The sequence below is a fragment of the Podarcis bocagei genome (genome assembly GCF_964188305.1).
Source record: "Podarcis bocagei genome assembly, chromosome: 2".
Taxonomy (NCBI): domain Eukaryota; kingdom Metazoa; phylum Chordata; class Lepidosauria; order Squamata; family Lacertidae; genus Podarcis; species Podarcis bocagei.
Window position 1 is genome coordinate 78,132,539 of NC_138126.1, and position 8,537 is coordinate 78,141,075.

At 40.5% G+C, this 8,537-nt stretch overlaps 1 long non-coding RNA gene across 1 annotated transcript; it reads left to right on the forward strand.

Moving 5' to 3' along the window:
• The first annotated feature begins 405 nt into the window (after positions 1 to 405).
• On the forward strand, positions 406 to 7,313 carry LOC308577343. Its single transcript, XR_014003591.1, has 4 exons — positions 406 to 559; positions 2,451 to 2,552; positions 4,005 to 4,187; positions 7,225 to 7,313. It is a non-coding gene; the product is annotated as an uncharacterized lncRNA (long non-coding RNA).
• Positions 7,314 to 8,537: the final 1,224 nt, after the last annotated feature.

The window sequence follows — 8,537 nt, forward strand, 5'->3', positions numbered from 1 at the left end:
TATATGACACAGGCCGAGATGACAGGCAGAATCCGTGATCAAGGAAAAGAGACGGCGGAAGAAGAATGGAGAAAATTTAAGAGATACCTTAAGGACTATTATAAACTTGACGAATGTTAGAATGTTGAGGTTTGCAGGAAAAAAAGGGATACAGTGACATAAGAACAGACTATAGAAAAGATATAGATGACAGAGGTTGGAAAGGAATGTTTAGAAGTTGCTAAAAAATTATGGACATTGGAATGCAGAAAGGGGGGGTATGGGGGAGTCCCGGAAAAGAAGTTTATGAAAAAATGTTATGAAATTATACGTGTTTGTATGTCTTTTTAGGTGTTTGTTTGTCTATAAAAATTTTGTAAAACCAATAAAAATTTTATAAAAAAAAAAGACATTGCTGAAGGCAAATCAGACACTCATGTTCCTCTCACTCTGAAAGTAGCACACTGTTGATGGTCTGTGTCTACATTATCAATGCCATGATTTGAACAAGGAAGATTGTCATTGCCTTGGCAACAAAGATGTGTTCTCTCGCCCCTCCCCACCCCACAACAGCCCCCTTGTGAGTATCTGTGCACCCTTTGACATAGGATCACAAAAATCACTAAAAGCAGGGTAGGTGGGTGAGATTCCAATTGGCTCAGAGAGTTTGTGAAATGCACACACACAAACACTTCACCTCAGTGCCAGCATAAACTGACTTAATTTTATATATAGCAGGAGAGATAACAGAGAGTGGGTAGGTATGGTTAAGGATATTCAAAAAGCATGAAACATTTTCAAACAAAGTAAGTACATTGATTTTTCTATTTCCCTCCAGAATGTCATGAGTACTTTCTCAGACCACTTCTAATTCTCCTTAGGCTGATAAGCATCATGCTAGTTCCCAATCTGAGCACATTCAATTTCGTGAAGGTGAGAAAGCGGATTTTATTCAGCTCTGGCCAGTAGCCAAATTAATTCATTATCTGCCCCCCCTCCACCTCCCCAAATCTTGTTCAATGGACTAGCACTTTAAAAATAATAACCTTGGGTTTGCTTGCTTGTTTCGGTTCTTGGCCACCAACCATCATGTCTTGTGAAGATCTCTGAAGGTTTCTTACAACGTGGAGTTTCACATTGTGTATGGGGCCTTAGCCTACTATCAGCTGAAAGCAGCAAATGAAACTCTTGGGGCCTAGACCTCTCAGTGAAGCTGCTTAGTCAACTAACCATGTAGGGAAAGGAGGCTTTTGATATGGTAGATTAACTTCCAAACCACCTCTTGAGACTTGCAGGCAAAAGGAGAGACTAGCTTCATCTGCCTGATAAAAATTACCCAACTATTCCCAGGCACATGAATGTATAATGGGCCAGGAGTTTAGAATAGTTCAGAATTCATTGGAACCTGACTATGCATTTACTAATGGAGATGATTTATAGCCACAGCCCTTTAGGTCTTGAAAGTGCAGTTTGTAATAATGTATGTTCTTAGAACATGCCCTCTACTCCTCAAATCAATCCAAATGTCCAATCCAATCCAGATATGAAGGGTGCTTCCAGACTGTCACTGTTTTAAGTTCACATACCAGCAAATGCAGGTTGTGCAATTCTAGTTGATTTGGAAGATCTTGTGCAACAAAAACACTTTCCTAAAGCATCAGATTTTTTTGTAGTAAGGAAAAGCAATGAGAAAAGACACTGGAAAGTGTGGGGCAACACTGGCTTTGACACAACATCATCTAACCTCCCCACCAACAAATCAGAATGAATGCTCAATAAACAGGTCATCTGGAAGTGCTCAAAACGCTTAAAATCCAACACGGCAGTAGTTTAGACTTCCCAAATTGATGATTCTGTGAACCTCATCATCAGATGGTTTCACTAACATCACCAGCCCATCCATTCCTCAATTGTCATTTCTGCCTTTCCCCCAATTGGTGAAAGAGGCTAACAGCAGTGCAAACCATAAACGCCAGGTCTAGGGGGCTCTGGGTGCTAAGCACCCATAAAAACAACGCTGAGCTCCAGCATGACTTCTGATTACCAGAAGTCACGTCAGAGCTCTAACACGGCCTCCCAGATGACGTTGAAGCCCCTGCCAGGGCTCCGAACGCAACTTCCAGTAGAAACCGGAAGTCACGTTAGAGGTTTTGGATGTAACCTCTGAGACGCCATGAGGCCTTGGAAGAGCCACCATCCCGCCGATACACTGTGATGTCATGATGTCATGACAGCATGACATCATGTCGCATCACAGGCACCATTGGGCACTCATAACCTGGAGCCCAAGTCCGTGCCCCTGGTGCAAACACAGTACAGAATAACAAAAGGCAGTCAAATTCCACTAAAATATGACATAAAAACATTAGAACAAGGCACTTAAACATTAATAAAGCAACAGGTAAAAGCCAATAATACAATATATTGAAATCAGCCTTTCTAAGTGAAAATTTCTTTTCCTCCTGAAAAAGAGTTCAAAATGGAGCTAGCTGGGCCTCCTTTGGAAGGGATATTCAGAGCCTGTGAGCAGCCACCAAGAAGTCTCTTACCTGAGATGACCAGCATTTTTGCTGGTAATCTAACTGTGGCTATGTGCAAGCAGACCTATCTCTCTACAAATCCCGTGTGCAGAACCTATTTTGCTTATTCATTTAAATGCTTATACTCCACCTTTCACCCCTTCATTTGTGTACATGACATTACCCAGGGATGCATTTGGAAATTCCTTCCTGGGGGGCATATATATGTCATTTTGACTGATCCATTTTGATTATCAAATGCAATCTCCCTCCCCATGACAGCTGTGAATACTATAATTATTATTAATAATAATTTTATTATTTATACTCCACCCAACTGGCTGGGTTTCCCCAGCCACTCTGGGAGGCTTCCAGCACATACAGAAACATACTGGGGTTGGGTGAAAATGCCCTCCCAAAATTTGCCACAGTATTTATGTTGAAGGCTTGTGATTTGCAAGTTTATTTTGTTGTGCTAGGGTTTAATAACTTGTTTTAGCTCCATATTAATCTCTAAATATTTTTTTGAGCTATATTCATAGCTTTCTCAGGCAGGCAGTCGTGGAGTCCTTAGCCTCCAGTAATGTGAAATGATTAAACCTATAATGAGTGATTACCTTAATATAAACCGCTTTGGCACATATTAATTTGGGCATCCATGAAGCATAGATATAACTATAAAAACTTCAGGATCTTCCTCCAAATGGGCTAAGGGAGACACTGAAATGAACTACCATTGTGCTGTCAGAAGTAGATAATTTGTGGCAAATTTATGTAGGAAGTGGGTGGGTGCCAACCCAGAATCACTAACTGCATACGAGAATTTATAATTTCTTAATACCAAGCTGGAAATCGCCCTCTGTAGACCATTTGAGGTTTTTTGACTTCTTCAGCATTTTACAGACAGCAATAGCCATGGTGGGAGAAAGTAAGCACGGCTATTATTATTACTGCAGAACTGAGAGAAGTAAAAAATAACCCCTTTGTCCCACTGTTCGCAATTTAAAATGTTGAGGTCTGAAAAGCAAGCCCTTAAATCCTTAAATCCCACCCACTTACTTTTAGGTAAGCCTGTAGTATTGTATTGGGAATTCAATAGGGTCATACCAAGTTCGTTTATTAGCAAGGACTGCCATTTAACTGTGCAGCAAGAGTTTGCCATTATGTTTTTATTACACCAGAGGGTTGGCCTATTTTTGAAAAATGTCAGTCACTGGGGTTTAATTGGATGTCTGGCACTAGTTTAATTTGCAAAATCACTGTTTATTAAGAAGAGAGCCTTCAAGACAGCTGGAAAGCCTATAGCTGAAAAATACATACACCACTATTTGATTACTATGCATTTCTGGGTGCTGTGCTTTTGTGGTGCGGACATGCTGTCAATTTTAACAGATTGTTGCTTGCTTTTTTAAAAAAGTAAGAGCAAGGCCAACAGAATAATAAAGCTATATGTTTCAGGGCCAGCTAATATATCATGTTTGTTTGTTTGTTTGTTTTTCCATGCAGCTAGTCCTCACCTTAAATCATAGATTTGATGCATCATGAACAAGGAATTTAGCCAGCCTGATTGCTGCAGTTTGGCCAATATCATTGCTAGCTTCCATTTCCCTAAGACCCAAATTCTGTTGATGGAGCCAGCAAAAGCTAGCAAAACAGATCATTTTGGTGTGCTCCTGACTGCTTCAAATGGTAGGGAGCACTTCTGTCTTTTTTCCTCTGATCTGTTTTTCTCAGGGAATGTTTTAAGCGGTTTGTCTTCTTCATTTCCTGAATAGTCCCGCTTGAAATGTCAATCCTCTTACTAAGCCAAAGATTTCCCAGTCACAGGTGAATGACATCATTCATCACTTCTCTAGTCCAGGCTGGCTGTTCACAAACTCTCCCTAGCACAGCTTCTCCATGGTTATAGGTCTGGGTAATCAGGGTGGTGGTGCACCATCTTCTGTCTCCAAATCTGGGAGAGTTGTGTACAGCTATTAACCAAATGAAGAACAACAAAGCCAGCGGACCTGATGGGATACCTGCCAAAGTCTTCAAAGTGGGCGGAATTGAACTTACACAACAACTTCACAAGCTCATCAGAAAAATATGGGAGAGAGAGGAGATCCCAGCAGACTTTAGGGATGCCAAAATTACCAATCTCTTTGGGAAAAGGTCATAGAACAGATCGCGGAAACTATCGAGGCATCTCCTTATTAGCCGCGGCCGGCAAAATTGTTGCAAGGATCTTAGCAAACCATCTCCTAACAATATCCGAGTGGACATGCCCAAGGATTAAGGCTTTCTGGGAGATGATTTATAATGAAATGAAAAGGGTATTTAAATATACCTTTTTGAAGAAACCAGAGGCCTTTCTCCTGGGCATGGTTGGCCAATTGGTGCTAAAGAAGGATAGAACTTTCTTTATGTATGCTACAACAGCAGCAAGAATACTTATTGCAAAGTATTGGAAGACACAAGATTTACCCACTCTGGAAGAATGGCAGATGAAGGGGATGGACTATATGGAACTGGCGGAAATGACCGGCAGAATCCGAGACCAGGGAGAAGAGTCAGTGGAAGAAGATTGGAAGAAATTTAAAGACTATTTACAGAAATACTGCAAAATTAATGAATGTTAGAATGATGTTGGACTGAAGTTAAGTGGTTTTAAGCAGCAATGTTAAAAGGAATATGTAAAAATGGATTGTTAACAGGTGAAAATTTAAAGTTATTATATTTTAAGATAAGAGATTAAGATAAAATTAAAGAGGGAAAGGATTTGCTGAACTAACTAATTTGAACTGGAATACAAAAAGGGAGGTGTGAGGAGGTCGGGGAAACAAGCAAATGAAAGATAAGACATGGAAAGACCAATCTGTTTTTTTAATTGTTTTTATCTTGTCTTTTTACTTTTTTCTTCTATTTTTTCTCTCTTTAATTCTTTTTTCGTTGTTTTTTTGCATATTTTGTAATATGTTGAAACCTTAATAAATATCTTTTTAAAAAAAACAACAATATCCGAGGCTACCCTTCCTGAATCCCAAAATGGTTTTCAACCTTCCAGGGGGACAGTGGACATGATTTTCACTGCTCGACAGCTTCAAGAAAAAATGCAGAGAGCAAAACCAACCCCTGTTTATAGCGTTCGTTGACCTGACTAAGGCCTTCGACACTGTAAATTCTAATGCCCTGTGGACTGTCCTTCTGAAAATTGGCTGACCAGATAAATTTGTGAACATCCTTTGGCTCGTCTACGATAATATGACAGTAACAATCACAGATAACAGTGGCTCTCAAAGCAATCAGGTGTTAAACAGTGTTGTGTTATCGCCCCAACTCTATTTATTATTTTCATTGCCATGATCCTACACTTTGTTGAAGGGAAACTCCCCACTGGGGTAGAAATCATATATCAAACAGATGGAAAGCTCTTCAATCTGAGCAGGCTGAAAGCAAAGAGTAAGGTTACTGTATCTTCCGCCATAGAGCTTCAGTATGCTGATGACAACATAATGTGTACACACTCAGAGGATGAGCTCCAAACCATCCTAAATGTCTTCACAGAAGCTTACGAAAAGCTTGGCCTATTGCTCAACATCCAAAAGACCAAAGTTCTGCACCAACAAGTACAAAATAACCCCTCTGCGGCGCCACAAATTCAACTCAATGGTGTATCGTTGGAAAATGTTGATCACTTCTCCTACGACAAGGGCCAACATTGATGCCGAAATCCAGCCTCACTTGAGCTCTGTGAGTGTGGCTTTCTCCCAATTGAAGTGCAGAGTGTTTGAGGACCAGGACATTCACAGGGAAACCAAAATGCTTGTTTACAAAGTTATTGTACTACCAACCTTACTGTATGCTTGTGAAACATGGACAACTTATAAATGCCATCTCTAACTCTTCGACAGATTCCATCAACGGTGTCTCTGAAAATTTTTACACATCACTTGGGAAGACAGGCAAACTAATGCCAGTGTACTGGAAGAAGCAAAGATCACCAGTGTTGAAGCAATGATGCTTCAATATCAACTTCGTTGGACTGGACATGTTGTGTGGATGCTTGATTATCGTCTTCCAAAGCAACTACTCTATTCTGAACTTAAAAATGGAAAGTGTAATGCTGGAGGTCAACAAAAGAGGTTTAAAATCTCTCTCAAGGTAAATCTAAAAAAATGTAGTATAAGCACTGACAACTGGGAAACACTGGCCTCTGAGCGATTCAATTGGAGAACAGTGTTTACCGAAGGTGTTGTGGACTTTGAAGATGCTCGAACTCAGGACAATAGGAAGAAATGTGCTAAGAGGCTGACACATTTGGCAAACCCTCACCGTGATCAACTCTCACCCAGAAACCTACAGTCCTTCCCCACTGTGGAAGGATATGTGGATCCAGAATTGGCCTCCACAGTCACTTACGGATTCAGTTTTAAAACCGTGTTCATGGAAGACAATCTGACTCGACTACGAGTAATCACCAAAGAAGAAGAGCTCCATCTTCTGTGTGATGTTCTGTATTTTGTGTTTTTAGGTTGTGTTTATGTTGCATACTGCCTGAGCTTCAGATGAAGTGCAGTGTATAAATTTAATAAATAATCATAATCTACTAGACTACAGATAAGGCTTTCACTGTTAAAGAATGGGATCTAGTTTCTGGGATAGCTAGGTTTGCAGGTTGCCTTGGGAATTGCTTTATAAGAACATGTTTACCTGCTCATGCTTCTTTTATTTTCTCTAACAACAGGTCCCCAAGACATGATGGAGACTGGGGGGTTAGCCTCTTTTTAAAGCATAGAATATATGGCTGGAAAACCTTGCAATTGTGCAAGAATAAACCTTGTCCTTTTTTGTTTACCATGTTGAGACAAAGAAAGCTGGTTTCTGAGCCACATTCAAAACTGTTTGCTTGTCTATATGTGTGAATGCCCTATGATTTTGATAACCTATCCATAAACCTTTTTTTCTATTTTACTGCACTACTGGATTTGCTAACTAATCCTCTAAGCCTTATTTAAATCCTCTAAGGCTATGCTTAGCTACTTTGCAGTGCCACATACTACAAATATGTGTGTGTGTACATACACACACACACAAGCCTGCTTTAGGAATTGCCTATGGGGTTTTTTGTGGGGAGAGGTCTGGCAAATTCTGCCAATGTCTGCCCTCCAGCCAGCCAGCCAGCTTGTAGTGTTGCTGCTGCTTTTGGTACTGCAGAAAATTCTGCTTAACTCTAAACAGCGTTTGTTGCCGCAGAAACACAGCCTGGAGCAGCAGCAGTAGTGCTCCTACACAGCTCTCCAAAATGTGGGTTCATACCTCACTCTGAAGAAGAGACACCAGAGAATGCATGCATTGCTGTGGTATTGCTCTAACAGTGTCAAACTCTGTTTATTGTACAACATTCTCAGTTTAACATAGTTAGATTTTGAACAGTATTTGCCACTGTTGCAGGAATGGAACAGTGGTGCAGCTGGTGTTCTCTGGTGGAATCTACAAACATATAAAAAAATGCTGTGAAAATGCTTTTAAAAAAATGTTTTGAAAAATACATTGGATTTGTCATAGCTCACTCTCGCCATCTAGTGTCATATTTGTATATTACACTTTATAACACATTTAAAACGTTTTATTTGCTGAGTCCTCTGTGGCAACATCAAAGGGGACGGTTTGCGTTTGTGTTGCCACTCCCAAGGCAGCAGCAAATACTGTTCAAGTGGACAAGGCAATAGAATAGGGGAGGAGTCATTGGGAGTAGCAGCAGAGGCAGCAGGTGTGGCAGAAGATGGGAGGCAGGTAGGGAAGCTTGCAGAAGTCTACCTCTAGTGTCGCAAGACCTGGTAAAAAGTCACCTGGCTTTGACTGTGGCATGGAAGTAGTTGCACCAACTTCCACCATCTTTCCTCACAGAGGAAAGAACTTTCTAGTGGATTTTCCAGTGGCAGCAAAGACTGCCAGAACTGAGGAACAAGTAAAGATTCAACTGAACAGGAATGATCAGAGAGCACACTGGTAGGTGCAAATAAAATAAATGGGTGGATTTTATTCAAATGTGCATTA